Genomic DNA, 14,514 nt, shown 5'->3' with positions numbered 1-14,514 from the left:
TCAAATAATTGCTGTCTGTGGTTCTATATGGGCTATAATGGCAATAATTAAAAAAAAATAATATGGAGAAAAAGAACTATAAAAGAGTTCATTTTTGGAACTGTGAACTAGTTCAAAATTTTGAAATATGAACGATGAACTGAACTAGTAGAACTACTTTACCAACACTGCGCAAAACCTCATGTGTAATCAGATTTTACTGTTAAGGGAGTGTCTTGCGTGTATTTTGTGAACATGAGCGTCTCATAAACCGTTTTGACGCGTGTGCAGCAGGCACTTATTTTGACAAAACATGTGATGCACATGGTTCTCATGACGCAACAAACACATATTTTGAAAACACGAACAACACACATGACACTCTGAAAACATATTTTGAATTAGTGCCCCTCGGATGAGCAGTCAAGAGCCGCCACTGAGGATGGGCATTCTGGTTACTCAAAGAAAAAACTTCCTTTCTATATCTCCTGTAATTTTTACCTGTCAAGTTCAGTTTGTTGATTTTTTCAACATGTTGAGCCATGACCAAAGTATACAACATTAAATCTTTTTGTTTTCTTTAGGGTCAGAAAGTGGGCTAATACAAACTCGCACCTAACATGAATGCCATGCTTTCATGGAAAGCTTTGGTCCTTTTTGCATTTTTCTGGCTGACTGGCCACTAGCGAGCTAACACGTTGTTGAAGTAAGGGACCGCTTTGAACCTTCTGGAATATCGCTGTTTAAGGAAACAACATGGGGTGTTTTGAAAACTACACACATCACCCTCAAAGTGACATCTCAATGAGGTGGAGAACCATTACTTACTTCATTGAGAAGAACCAAATAGGCTTGAGTTCAACTGACCTCCGGCCTCAATCTACATCTTCATCAACCCAACAACTGTAAAACAGCATCAGTAATGAGAAGCACATCTCATGCCCGGAGACACCATGAGGCTTCACGCTCATTTACAAGACCACTGCTGTCTACGCTGCCCTTTTGCCAGTAATGATTCTGCTAGCTAATGGTGCGCATTAGTGTTTCACTTGCAACAGACCAACGCGTGTTGATGCCTTGAAAGCCGCTCTCAGGCCGAGAGCTGTTTTATAGCTTTTCGTAATTTGGTTTGAAAAAGCAACTGCGAGGAACGTGGTGTGGCGCATCTCCAGCTCACAGATACAGTTCTTGGAGAGTACATCAACATATGCAGACTGCACTTAGCCGTGGATGATATCGGTGAACAGGCTCTTGATTAAAGATTAATTTGGGGGCTTGTCGGAGCCCTGAGCTGATCAAGTCTTCAATGGCGCTGTGAGGAGAGCACCTCTTCATTTCACCACAGCTGTAAAAGTCTTAATTACAGAGATGAGTCTCCACGTCTGTGTGCATAGCAATGTATTGATTCCTACATTAGTAGAGAGACATTTATTAAGCAAACAAAGATGCTTTTGAGAGGATATGACTGTCATGTTAAACATAATCAAGGCTGAAAGAAATAGTTCACTGAAATGCGACAATTCTCTCATGATTTGTGATTTGTATGACATCATATGTCTTTTATGTCAAACTGTGCAATATGAGACTTTGGTCACAATGCATGTATCAATGGTGTCATTTTCTGATGGTGGGGTGTGGAATTGAAATGCTGTTGTACAAACCCAAGCAAGTCCTTGTGTTAATGCTAAATGTTATTTATGACAAGGTAAAAGATGAAATTTGTAAATAATAGCTTATTCTTTTGAACACAGTTAAGATAATTTAGATGGTATGATTGTAACATCTATAAGGGATGTTGATGTCTGTGTTGCATATAATAGACTATAACCCTATTCTGACGGTAATTGTTTCTCATCAGGATGTCTGTAAAAATATATTGCATGTCTCCTCCGTAATAAAACTCATGCATTCGGATGAACATTAATTTGCGCTGGATGTGTGAGTTTATAATTAAAATGGAAATGAGTTGCACGTGTGGTTATTTAGGCTACATGATCATTCACATCACCGGGATACTTGATTATATGTATATGGAATACTGTTGTGTAATTGAATACCTTTTAATACCTTTTAAAATTGTATTTATAAAATTGTATTTAGCACTAATAGACATTTTTTAAGTTTTCGTAATTTTCTTCTCTTTGTATAAATGAGCTCCAACTCGCTGTAGTGGCGCAATGATGAAACTTTGTTCCCATATACTTCTCATTTCAGTTATGAAGATGTCAATGTTTAAAATGCATGCAAAGAAAGTCGCTTCCCTGATGCTGAATAAATGCAAAGCGTGTGACCATTCAGTACTTTTCAATGGTCTAAAAGGAAGTGCAGAATGACTTTTGCATTGATCTCCTTTTATATACTCAGAGATCTGGATTCAGACGGCAATTTAATTACCACACAACCTTGGTGTTCGTCAAAAACAGTAGGTAATTCGGTCTGGATTTTTACGTGGGTGGTCAGAGAAAACAATGACATTCTGGATTCAGTTGGCAATAAAATGACTGACAACCCTCTGTAAATGATGAAAATATATTACGTCCACACGACAAACAATTACTGTCTGAATAGGGCTTAGGACTATTTTGAGAAATGATGGGAAGTACACTGTTGAAGGGACCCATTTACTTTTTCATAGTGGGAAATTTTTTTTGTGTGTTTAACAGAATAAAGAAATGCATAGAGGCTAGAGCAACAAGATGGTGAGTAAAATATGACAGAATTTTAATATTTGGGTGAACTATCCCTTTGAGTCTGCGAAACTGAGCCTTAAAGGAGAACACCACCGTTTTTCAATATTTTACTATGTTCTTACCTCAACTTATACAAATGAATACATACCTATTTTTTTCAATGAGTGCACATAATCTTTGTTCAGCTTATTGTGAATGTGTTAGCATTTAGCCTAGCCCCATTCATTCCTTAGGATCCAAACAGGAATTAACTCTTTCACCGCCAGCGTTTTTTTAAAAAGTTGCCAGCCAGCGCCAGCGTTTTCATGATTTTCACCAAAGTTTAATGCCTTCCAGAAAATGTTCTTCTTTAAATATATAAACATACAATATACCAAATGAAAGAACAGACCCTCTGCTTTCAAACAAACAAAAAAAACATTTCATCCTACCTTTAGTGTTTCTTTTGTAATCAGCTTTTAAATATGGGTAGGTTTCTGCAAAAACACCACATTTTGAGCAAAAAGCAGAGATAATTCCATTTTTGTGACGGACTTTTCATAGAGATCCCATTCAGAGCCATCTTAAAAACAGACACGGACATGCAGCCGCTTGCCATAGGGCAATACTTCCGGGTTTAAAAAGTTGCGGAAGGGCGCCACCTGGTGGATAATAGCGGTATTGCGGAAAGACGGAAAATATCGTCATTGGCGGGGAAGCGTTTTCTCTTAATTGACGAGATATCTCGTCAATGGCGGTGAAAGAGTTAATTTAGATGCCACCAAACACTTCCATGTTTCCATATTTAAAGACTGTTACATGAGTAGTTACAAGAGTAAGTATGGTGCCACAAAATAAAATGTGCTGATTTTATAAGTGGACAAAAATGAGAACTATATTGTATGGTGGAAGCACACTTAGTTTGCAGCACTTCCACTTCGACTTGCAGTAACATCATCACTCCTCCTGACTACTCCTCTCACTCAAACATTCTTCAATTTTACTGCGCCCAAGGAAAAAAGAGAGGTTTGTATTAATTTGAAGTAAAAACATACTGTAGTAAAATTTTGAAAAAAACTGTGGTGTTTGCTTTTACAAAGTAAATATAAGTGACCTGAACTCAACAAAATAGCTTATGACTTTCTCACTTTTTTTGTCTTGTTTTTAGTACAAATCTTAGTACACGTCTTAGTTTATTAAATACGCTTAGTTTATTTAATATTAATCATAAATTTATTAAATGTCTCTTGCAAACTATGAAGGGACAATGAATCAATACACTGACATGGTAATGCTAGACAGATACTTTGTTTGCACAGTCCTACCGTAATTTTGTCACTCCTAGACGTACGTCTGGCGTCAGGGGGGAAACGTTTACCTCGATGAAGGAAAGTCATTGTCTCACCAGGCTATGTTTATTCGGCTATCCAGTGCTGAGCTTTGATGAAACTTCACGATACCGGCGAGATGCTTCCACAGGGCGGGAGATACGCGGCGTGATTGACAGCTTTGACACCAAATGGATATACGTGAAAATCAGATGACATGATTTCACAACTTTTCATTGGACATTTAGATATGTGAATCATACTGTATACGGAAATGAACCTGGACATTCAATCCGTTGAAAAATCTCAAAATCGGCAAAATGGACATACGTGGTTTTCATCGGACAGCAACAATATGGTATTTTGAGCTAAAACTTCACATGTATATATATTTATTTTACATCTTAAAAAAGTCTTGTGACATGGCCCCTTTGAATCAAGATGCATTTTCTTGATGAGCAAAATTACCTAAGAAAATAAGTCAAATTTGAAATCTTAAAAAAAATAAGTTTACTTTTTTCTTAAATGCTTAATTCAAGAAATATTCATGAAAAAAATCCTCTTGGTAGATTGTTTTGCTTGTTTTAAGTGACTCTAGTCCTTGCATATCCCCTCCAAGAATGTTTTAGAGTTCTTATTTCTAGAAATAGGTGTCTTCGCCACTTTTTTTGTGGTAAAAGTGTAGACCATGTTTTTTGTGTGTGTGTGTGTGTGTATTGATTACTATTAGCAAAACCATGGTTTTACTACACGAACCATGGTGACCTCCGTATGATTTCTCGAATCGCTTTTGTGCTAATTTGATATTATCCGCCTGTCAGTTTTTGCTGCACCGCATGAAGTCAACACACCTATTTCAAACATCTTGGAAGGAGGCTGATTAGTACAACCAGGTGTTTTATATAAAGAGACATCTAAAAGATTTTTTGGGAGAAGGTACATGAGGACTCGAGTTGGGAAACACTGCCTTACAGTATTAAAAAACACTGTCCAAAATGTAAATAAAGTCTTGTTAGAAAAGCCAGCTGTTATTGGAAAGTGATCTGTACTGAGAAACCGACTAAGATCTTAATTAAGTCTCCTGAGGTATTAGAGAGCAAGATTTTTTTTCTCTGTGGGCTGTCAAGACATTTAGTAAAGTAGAACCTTCAACACTAAGATGAACAGCATACATATACAAACCAGACCAGGATCAAACTTGCCTATTCTTGAACCTTCAAGTTCATGTTGGTCTAAGCCAGCCTTTATATCAGTTTACACATGACCAACCTGTGTGTTTTCATTTACACCATAAACCGTTCCATAACCATCATCCCGTCTCAAGGTCGATGGCTTAGCCGTGGCCCATTGGTTTCCATCCAGTGTTCAACCGCCGACACGAGCACAGTGATTGGTGAATGGGATGACCACACTGGCCATGATTCACATGATTCTGTTTACATACTGTAGAGGTGTGTGCGCAGTGACATGTTTGAGACCGGCTTAAACTCATGCCCCAGGAGTCACGTATAAATAAATGTCAGCTGGACTGAGAGCCGACTTAATACAGTGTGTTTACCGCAGGGCCCCCAACACCAACCGTCAGCTCGTGTTAAGGGAACGAAGTGTTAGGAGTCGTCATTAGATTGTGACAGACAAGAGGTCGTTTTGATGAGGCCTCCCCACGGCTCAGGTCAAGCAGACAAAAACCTTTGAAGGGCATCAGTTGCCTCGTGACCACCAGCTAAATTTGGATCGTTTCAATTCAATCTTAAATGTAATGAGATGATATGATGGTTAAATGAGACCCTGAACTCTTCCTCATCAGTTATATCACAGTTGTATAAATGGATATTGAATGTAGATGTTTATATTATTCATTAGCATTGAAACATATTTTTGGGTGATGGGATTTTAATGTGCAGACATTTTAATATGTTTTTTGTATAGAACACAGTGCTAAAAAATGTGCACACGTATTGTATATTTTTATATTTTAACCAGAACTTGGTCAAAATCTCAAAGGGATTGTTTAGTATGTAACAGACCTTAGACAAAGTAGACAACACATTTAATGTGATGCGGGTCAAAACGAAGCGAAAGGAATGAAAATACCCTTTTCCAGCTCATCATATTTAAATATGTGACCCACCAGGGTATTTTTGAAGAGTTTGGTTCCAAAAAGCAATAAATCCATTTTGACTAATTTGGGGAAAAATGTGTTTTCTATACCAAGAAAGATGAAAACCATTGAAAAACATTATTTTCTGTTACAAACTTTCACATAGCATCTTTATGTTATAATAACATAAAAAATTCAAATCCATAATTTAAATTTTCAAAGATTTATTATAAAAACTGATGATTTTTCTGAAGTTTTTTTTTTCAAAATGCTATAAATCTATTGAATCAATATATAAATGTGCATTCATCTTTGCAATGTTATATTCATTTAGTTGAATAGTAGTTTACACTGATTAAAAATAAACATTAATGGCATTAATCAAAACACTTACTTTGTGATATTAAGAACACTGTCATTGCTGCGCGGTTATACTTGACGTCGTCGCTTAACATTATTCACAGCGATCAGCTGTGATTCTCGTTGACTTTGAGTAAAATAATGAAAAGTTTAATTTGATGATAAGATCCCCTGAGGTCAATGTGTTAGCACGAGAGAAGCTAGATGCTGTCGCGAGAACAAGCGATCGTCTCCCGAGTGCCTCTCGCGTAAATTATTAGATGTTGATGGCTTACGTTTCTTCCCCATCACAAAAAAACACCACAGGTTTATCAATGCCATCAAAAGTATTATTTTGTTTTTGTTTGTTTGTTGATCACGAAGTACAAAGTAGATGAGGAAAATTAGGACTCTGTGTACTCAACGCGCCACCATCGTTTGTTGCGTGGAATGGTGCGCTGTGATTGGTTGAGCGGATTTATTGCTTTCTGGAGAAAAGGAGGCGTGGCGTTTATTGCGTTTTGGGAAAAAAGGGAGAAAAGATGACAGAATAACACGGCAGATATTGGATTTTGCGTAAAATTAAGAATTTACTTTTAAATACTGACCTGATATAATACTGATTTTGGCAGTAACTAATTTTTTTCAAAAAGGGCGTTTATTGCGTTTTGGAACCAAACTCTTCAAATAGTTGAAATTGTCAGCCAAATATTGTCTTATCCTAACAAACCTAACACAGTCATCAAATTATTCAGCTTTTAAAAAAATTTACCAGGGTCACATATGGCATGTGAAGACACATCGTGCCAGGTTTGACATCAATAACAATGGGTCATGAAACTTACAAGAGACAATGTGGTTAAATGTAATCGATGCTGAATCTGACACATTTAATTTTTAAATAGTGAAATGATGAGATTTGATTTCAAAAGTTTAAGTGAAAACAGGTTTTACTACTAGAAAAACACATTGTCGTACAAAACAACATGTCAGTCATAAGGGCAACTTTTATGTTTTTTGTAATTTGCTGGATTTTTACAGTCAGTGATTGTGTTTTCCTCAATACGACATCATTGAGTAGAAAACCTCATTGTTTGTCCTGCACAGCCTTTTTATCAACCAATCAGATTGGAGGATTAGGTTTAGAGTCAATGTTTGGTTTAGGCTTAGGACTAGGTTTGAGCTTGTATACCATTTGTTTTTCAGGGTAAGTTGGGGTTATATGGGAAAGGTTTGTATTAGGACTATATTTTTTAATGTTATTCAAGACCAACAACAGGCAAAAATCACAGCGATTCTTTTCCACCCCCTATGGAAAATCACCCAGCAACTCCTTTTGTGTTCTTTCGTTTTGGATCTATATTTGTCCTTCTAATAACCAGTGTTTTTCATTGTTGAGAGGTATTTTGTGGAAAGCCATGTTTCTCTGCTGAATAATCGGCACAGCAGTACCGCATATTGACCAAATACACAGCCTCATATTCATCTCAAAGTAAATATACTGAATATTCAGAGTAACTCCTGAGATTGGTAATATCTATTAAAATATGCAAAATGACTACATTTCACAATAAATCATTCCAACATGATAAACATATACTATGTAGATATACTTTCTCCCAGCAAAAGAACTGAATTGATTTGCAAAACTTTCCATGACAGACGGTTTGTTTGAGATGATTGTCTCACTCTCTTTGCAAAATCCACCTGCTGCTCACGTCCAAAACGACCGTTTTGCAATTTCCATGCGTACCACTGAGACCCCATCTGCATGGCAGCAACCTCAACGCTGGAAATTGGAGCCCGGCTGGGTGCTAAAAGTGCCTTCAACCTCAATAATCCTTTTAATCTCTCATCAATCATCTGGAAGTGGCGTAGAGGCCCTGATCCTATTACCGTTCGGAGGGAAATTGCTATCCCTGAGTGTAGACAACCTGCAATCGGCTGTGAAAGTTGGCAACAGCGCAATTGTTGGTGATGACAAGTTGGATCAAGTAATCGAGGGAACAAATTACCCAGTGTCTCATACACAAGCTCTTTAAATAAACACCCAAGACAATGATGCGTGGAGACGCAAATGCGGCTGAGCTGTCCAGCGCCTGGTGGTTTTGGGAGATGTTTAACACATTTTAACAATATGTTACTGATCAGCTTTGTTTCAGATGTGCTGTTAAAAACGTGCGATACTTTGTTTGCTAATGGTCTTTGCAACTCTATTAACAATAGACAATGAAATCATGATGTTTATTTCTAACTAGGATTCAGATAAGAATGTTTGTTATCAGGTTCTGCTCATTTATGCACCAATGCATACATAAGGATTGTGTACTTTTAAAAAGTTTAGGATTTCCACTATTGTATCTTGACAAGTTATGAGTTGCTGTAATTTATAAAATCAAGATAAATTTGCACTGCAAAAAATGACTTTCTTACTTAGTATTTTGTCTTGTTTTCAGTAGAAATATCGGAAAACTCTTAAATTAGGATGCTTTTTCTTGATGAGCAAAATGTCCTAAGAAACTTAAAACAAGCAAAAATATCTGCTAATGGGGTGAGAAAAAAAGCACACTTAAACACTTAATTTAAGCTAAATTTTCTCACCAAACATGATCTCACAAAGTTTTTTTTTTTTTGCTAATTTTTCCGTGGCATTGTCACGGATTTCCACATTTTTCCGTGGCCCTGCCACAGACTTTCTTTTTCGTGGCATTCTCATGGATTGGTTACTCAACAGCTTTTTCCAACCATTTTCGCTTTGGTTTAGGGTTAGATTTGGTGTTTGCGTTAGTAAGTGACTTTATGTATTGGTTTATACTATATTTTTCTGATGTATTCTTAAATATTTTCTAAAGTTTAAACAATTGTCGCCTGGCGTTGGGGTTAGAGTTGGGTTTGGGTAGTGATGTCATTTTATGTAAATCTAACCCTAAACTGAAGCGACAATGGAAAGAAAATAGGACAAAACAGTTGAGTAACCCATCAGTGAGAATGCCACGGAAAAGCGAGCAAAAATTCCGTGACTATGCCACCGAAATTCGTGAGATCAGGTTGTTCTCACCCCATTGGCAGATGATTTTGCTTGTTTTAAGCACAAAATCACTTACATTGTATATTTTTTGCCTTAAAACTAGACTTATTTTCTTAGTTCATTTTGCTTATCAAGAAATACATCTTGATATAAGTCATTTTTTGACACTTTGACTAGTGATGAGTTGGACTGAAAAAAATGATTCATTCAATTTACTCATTTTTTTAAGGTAAGTGGTTGCAATCAATTTATTTAAGCTACATTTAAACAAACGTTTTTTATTGTATTTTAATTTTTTGTTTAAATGTAGCTTAAATAAATTGATTGCAACCACTTACCTTAAAAAAATGAGTAAATTGAATGAATCATTTTTTTCAGTCCAACTCATCACTAGTCAAAGTTGAAATGACTTGTAAATCCAAGTTAATTAAACTTAAAAATGTAAGTGCAAAAATATTTTTTTTTACAGTGATATGCTGTCTTTCGCGTTTTAGGCTTTATACTTTGAAAGGTGTCAATGTAAGATCTGAAACATGTATATTTCTATAATATATGCAGGTATGTTATAGGGATGGGCACAAGTACTCGATTGCTCGAGTACTCGAACGTGGCATCGATGATCGATCACGAAAACGATGATCATGTGGGTTTATTTATTTATTTATTGTGGATATGGCGGCATTTGGGTATCTGGTTAGCGTTACGAGCGCATGTGGTAGTAAAGACTGGGTCTGGAGATGCGTGTTTGACGTCGTGTTGAGCTACGCAGACCGACGTATGACATCAGTAGCATTACCATGCGTGATTCAAAAACAAACAGATTCCGCGCGACCGCGCATCAGCAACCCGCCAGTCTGCGAATGCGCAGCAGCCCGCGAGCCCGCGAAGCCGGTCACACATCACTGAGGCACTATGGTTTAAAAGGATGCCGTGATCTTCGGAAATACAGTCAGTCAGTTGCAAAATGTACAGCGCCGTCAAAAGTTCAATGGGTTATCATCTCATATTTAAACATCAAATGTCAAGAGATACCAGAGAGCCATATGAGCATTTACATTACATCTTGACTGAGGTAAGAGGACGACACGACACAGCTAAATGCTAAAATGATAGCAAAACACTTAAAGCTGCTTAATGTTATGAAGCTTGTGCTTTGACTGGACGTGTTTAAAAGTGCGCTGTTTATGATGCACATCCACAAAGGGAGTTAAACTTTCTTTTTTTTAGATAACTTAGTTGAAAACTTAGTTGAAGTCTTGCATTTATGCAGATAGATGGACGTTGTACATTTTTGTTGTATAAAGGCTTAATATTATGCAGAGTGCGTCATATAGAAAGGGCTTCGGTTTGTGTTTGTTAACCCTTTAGTTTCATTCCATCACGCAGCTTTTCCTGTTAGAGGTTTCTGTTAAAAACATTTAATTCATTAAAACTCTTGTATGTGTTGATTGTTCTGTCATAGTTTCTTCGAAATTAAGTTTCATTTGAGTGTTTTTAATAAAAATATTTTCATTTTCACCATGACGTGTACGCCCCGCCCCTTTGATTGCCCCGCCCCCAGTTAATCGAGTACTCATTCCTCAGACCTATGGATTAATCGAAATGAAAAAATGACATAAATGCACATCCCTAGTATGTTATCTAGCATTATAAAAAACAAAACAAATATTACAAAATACATAAGTCATTGGTTACCATCGTTTAATAATATATTGTCTTTTCAGAATAAAGAAACTCATACAGATTTAGAACAATATGAGGGTGAATAAAAGATGACAGAATTTTAATTTTTGGGTGAACTATCCCTTTAATTTAACTTCAGTGTAAAACTTTAAGTCAGTACATATAGACAATAATAAAGCCCTTTGTGACTTCTTAAAATTTCACAGTGCCCACTGGAAGATCCAACCTACATTGGAGAAAACAAATGAACAGTGATCCAAAAATGTCTATTATTTTCGTACAGCTAAAGCCCTGCCTGCCTCTGGAGCATTACAATGATTTACTCTGATTATCTCATTAATAGGGAGGGGTTGGACATCGCCCAACCAACACTAATTATGGGATTTATGGTGCATGTCATATAGGTCTCACTGCGCCATCATCACTTTGTCTGAAAATAAGACATAGAAGCCCATGCTTCTGTAGATATTAAATGAAACACATAAAATGTCTGTAGTATTAAGAATAATATTTAAATAGACTAATGATCTTTCTGATTCACATATAAACTTGATTAGATCAGATTCAATGGGGTAAAAGCCACATGTTCCAAAGAAATAAACGTCTTTCATTAAAATGCATTAACTTAGATGTTGCCACACCTTTTCATTTTAACTCCTCCTTCATTTAAACCCCTCATAAGGAAAAAACAATTTGTGATGACTTCCTATGCACTGTAAAAAATCTTTGCTGTCTTAATGTTTTTGTTAAATCAAGTCATTTCAACTTACTTTTATTTATCTTGACTAGAGATAGTTACAAATGTAGTTGAAAAAAGCTTAATTTTATAAGTAGTTTTTAAGCAAATAATTTTTTACAGTGTGGAATATAATCAGGTGCCACCCTTCCATACCTGTCAACCATCCAGTTTTTTCAGGGATTCTCCGGTATTTTACCATTCTTTCCCCCCCATCATCCCATTTAAACAATTTCAAAAAAAATTTCTCTTATTTTTATTCTTTCTATAAAAAAATCCCTCTGGCCGTATTTGATGTTTGCTATATTCAGCTCGGGTAAAGCAGGCAGCAGTATATCTGAAACACATTATTCAAGCGACGGTGGAACGGTGGGGGATGAAGAGCCACACGCAAAGCTATACCGCAACGCGCATTATAGCTTTAGCGCACACATCCGCCCTAGTTTTTAGATATTTTGTAGTGTTCGGCAAATTTCCCTTATTTTCAAATCTCAATGTTGACAGGTATGCCACCTGCACTGTAAAAAATTATATAAAATTAAAACATATTTAATGTAACTTTAACTTAATAAATTAAGTGAAACAATTTCAACTTGTTTTTATAAGTTATGTTAACTTATCACAAGTCAAAACTTGTTAACAAACATAACCGTGTGTTATTAGGTTCAGGCAGTTGTTATCTACAGTGATGGACACAGAAATTTTGACAATGGGTCGTGTCTTGACTTTTTGACTCGTTTAGAAGCGTCTCTTGACTGCTTCAGACTGGAAGTCAATGACCATGCACAAACAAGTCATTAAAACAAAACTTAACGTTCATTTTCAAAACTGTACTACTCACCGAGTGGTTCGTGGTGTTCGTTGATGATTAAAAACAAATATATTGGCGCAATGTATGATTTCAATCCGTGTTATTTGCTATAGTGGAACTATTTTTTCAGATACCTCACAGCCGCGTATATACTTCCGCTCTATATTTGAGTCTGAAGCGTTAGCACACTCCTGACCACTTGATGGCGACAACCACTTTGCCGTACAAGTACGCTCAGTGTCTAGCGTATAGACAGTCACAATCGGCTCAGCTTCAAACCTAAAGCTGGTCACTGAGCCATTAAATATGGGAAAAATTTCTTCTGAGAGAAACCGAGCGAAAAAACTACAACCACATGTAAACAGACCCTTTTCTGTTTCCCGGCAGCGGAGTGATATATCAGCGAGCAATGAGTCTTCCAAGAGAAGTCAATGGAATTTTACAAAATGCCAAATAAAACACGACAGAAACTGTATTTCGCTACACAACTTGTTTTTAATCATCAACAAACACCACGAACCACTCGGTGAGTAGCACAGTTTTGAAAATGAACGTTAAGTGTTGTTTTAATGACATGTTTGTGCATGGCCCTTGACTTTCATTCTGAAGCATTCCCAACATTAAAACTAATCATAATTTCTTCTTAAACTCTAGAGAGGTTGCTTCCCAAAAGATTAAACTGCATTTACAAATGACAGAGCCATTACTATGAAATAACTATGAAAATAACTCTAAATGTTTTTTTTTGCAAGTCGATTCTTATCCAATAAAGGCCTTTTGTGTTTGGACAAGATGAGGAGTAATTTTTGGATATTTTTGTTTGTGCATGTTATCGAGGCAATAGATTTGAAGGTTTCGAAACTATTTATACTTTTATGACAAACATTTTTCTTTTCTTTTTTTGCAACTGACGAAAAGTCTTGAGGATATGTTTTCCTTGAGCTAAGATCAGCACGAATTTCCAAAAATCAAATAAATCACAGTAAAACAATGGAATCAGGAACCATGCAAATTACAGCTCACTGTGATATTATTACAAAAATAGAAAAGTATAAAAATATAAAGCAAGACAGTAGAATATGGACTGCATCTTCTTTTTAAAAGTGAGTTGCATTGATATAGGCTCTGGTTGGGATAATGATTGTCCTCTTGGCTTGCTTTGCTGAACCTCGGACAACAATGCACCAACACTACAACAGCGGGGATGCTGTCCTCAGTTTTGTATCCTGTGCCTGAAGGGCAGTGCTTGGCAATGACCCTGTAATACGCTGTAGCCTGTGTTTCCTTTGGGGTTTCATGCTTGGAGTGAATCCAGAGCTGTGTCGCTGTCGGTGCCTTCAGGCTTTCACTGATTCAGGTGAAGGTAAAACTTGATGACAGGAGATTTGAGCGTGGAGCATTCCAACCCTGCTGTCTTTTTGTAATCATATACTTACAAATTCCAGTCCAGGCAAAAATGGTAACTATTTGTGAGATGTAGCTGCAAATAAGGCAAAATTGTATGCTACACCTTCAAACATGTGGTAATATAACAATGGACATGGAGAGTAAGATTAGCATGTAGGTTTAAGGTTTATGCTCAGGCCAACAATGTGCCAAGAATCATTTGCATTTTTCACATATCTGTCAGACACTTTTACCAAAACGTAAATTTCATATTTCCATGCACTTCACTTTACACTACCTGACTGTATTATTCACATGGCCCTCCAGCCTCCTGTATGCCGGAGTGCACCAGGCACATATGGGACCATTAACAATAAGGTTAACCCCGTCTTCCTGTTGCCTATGTCAACCAAGGGTTTCTAAATCCCACAATGACACGATAACAATCCCAACT

Source organism: Paramisgurnus dabryanus, chromosome 8 (assembly GCF_030506205.2).
Source record: "Paramisgurnus dabryanus chromosome 8, PD_genome_1.1, whole genome shotgun sequence".
Classification (NCBI taxonomy): Eukaryota; Metazoa; Chordata; class Actinopteri; order Cypriniformes; family Cobitidae; genus Paramisgurnus; species Paramisgurnus dabryanus.
This window is presented reverse-complemented; position numbering follows the sequence as displayed.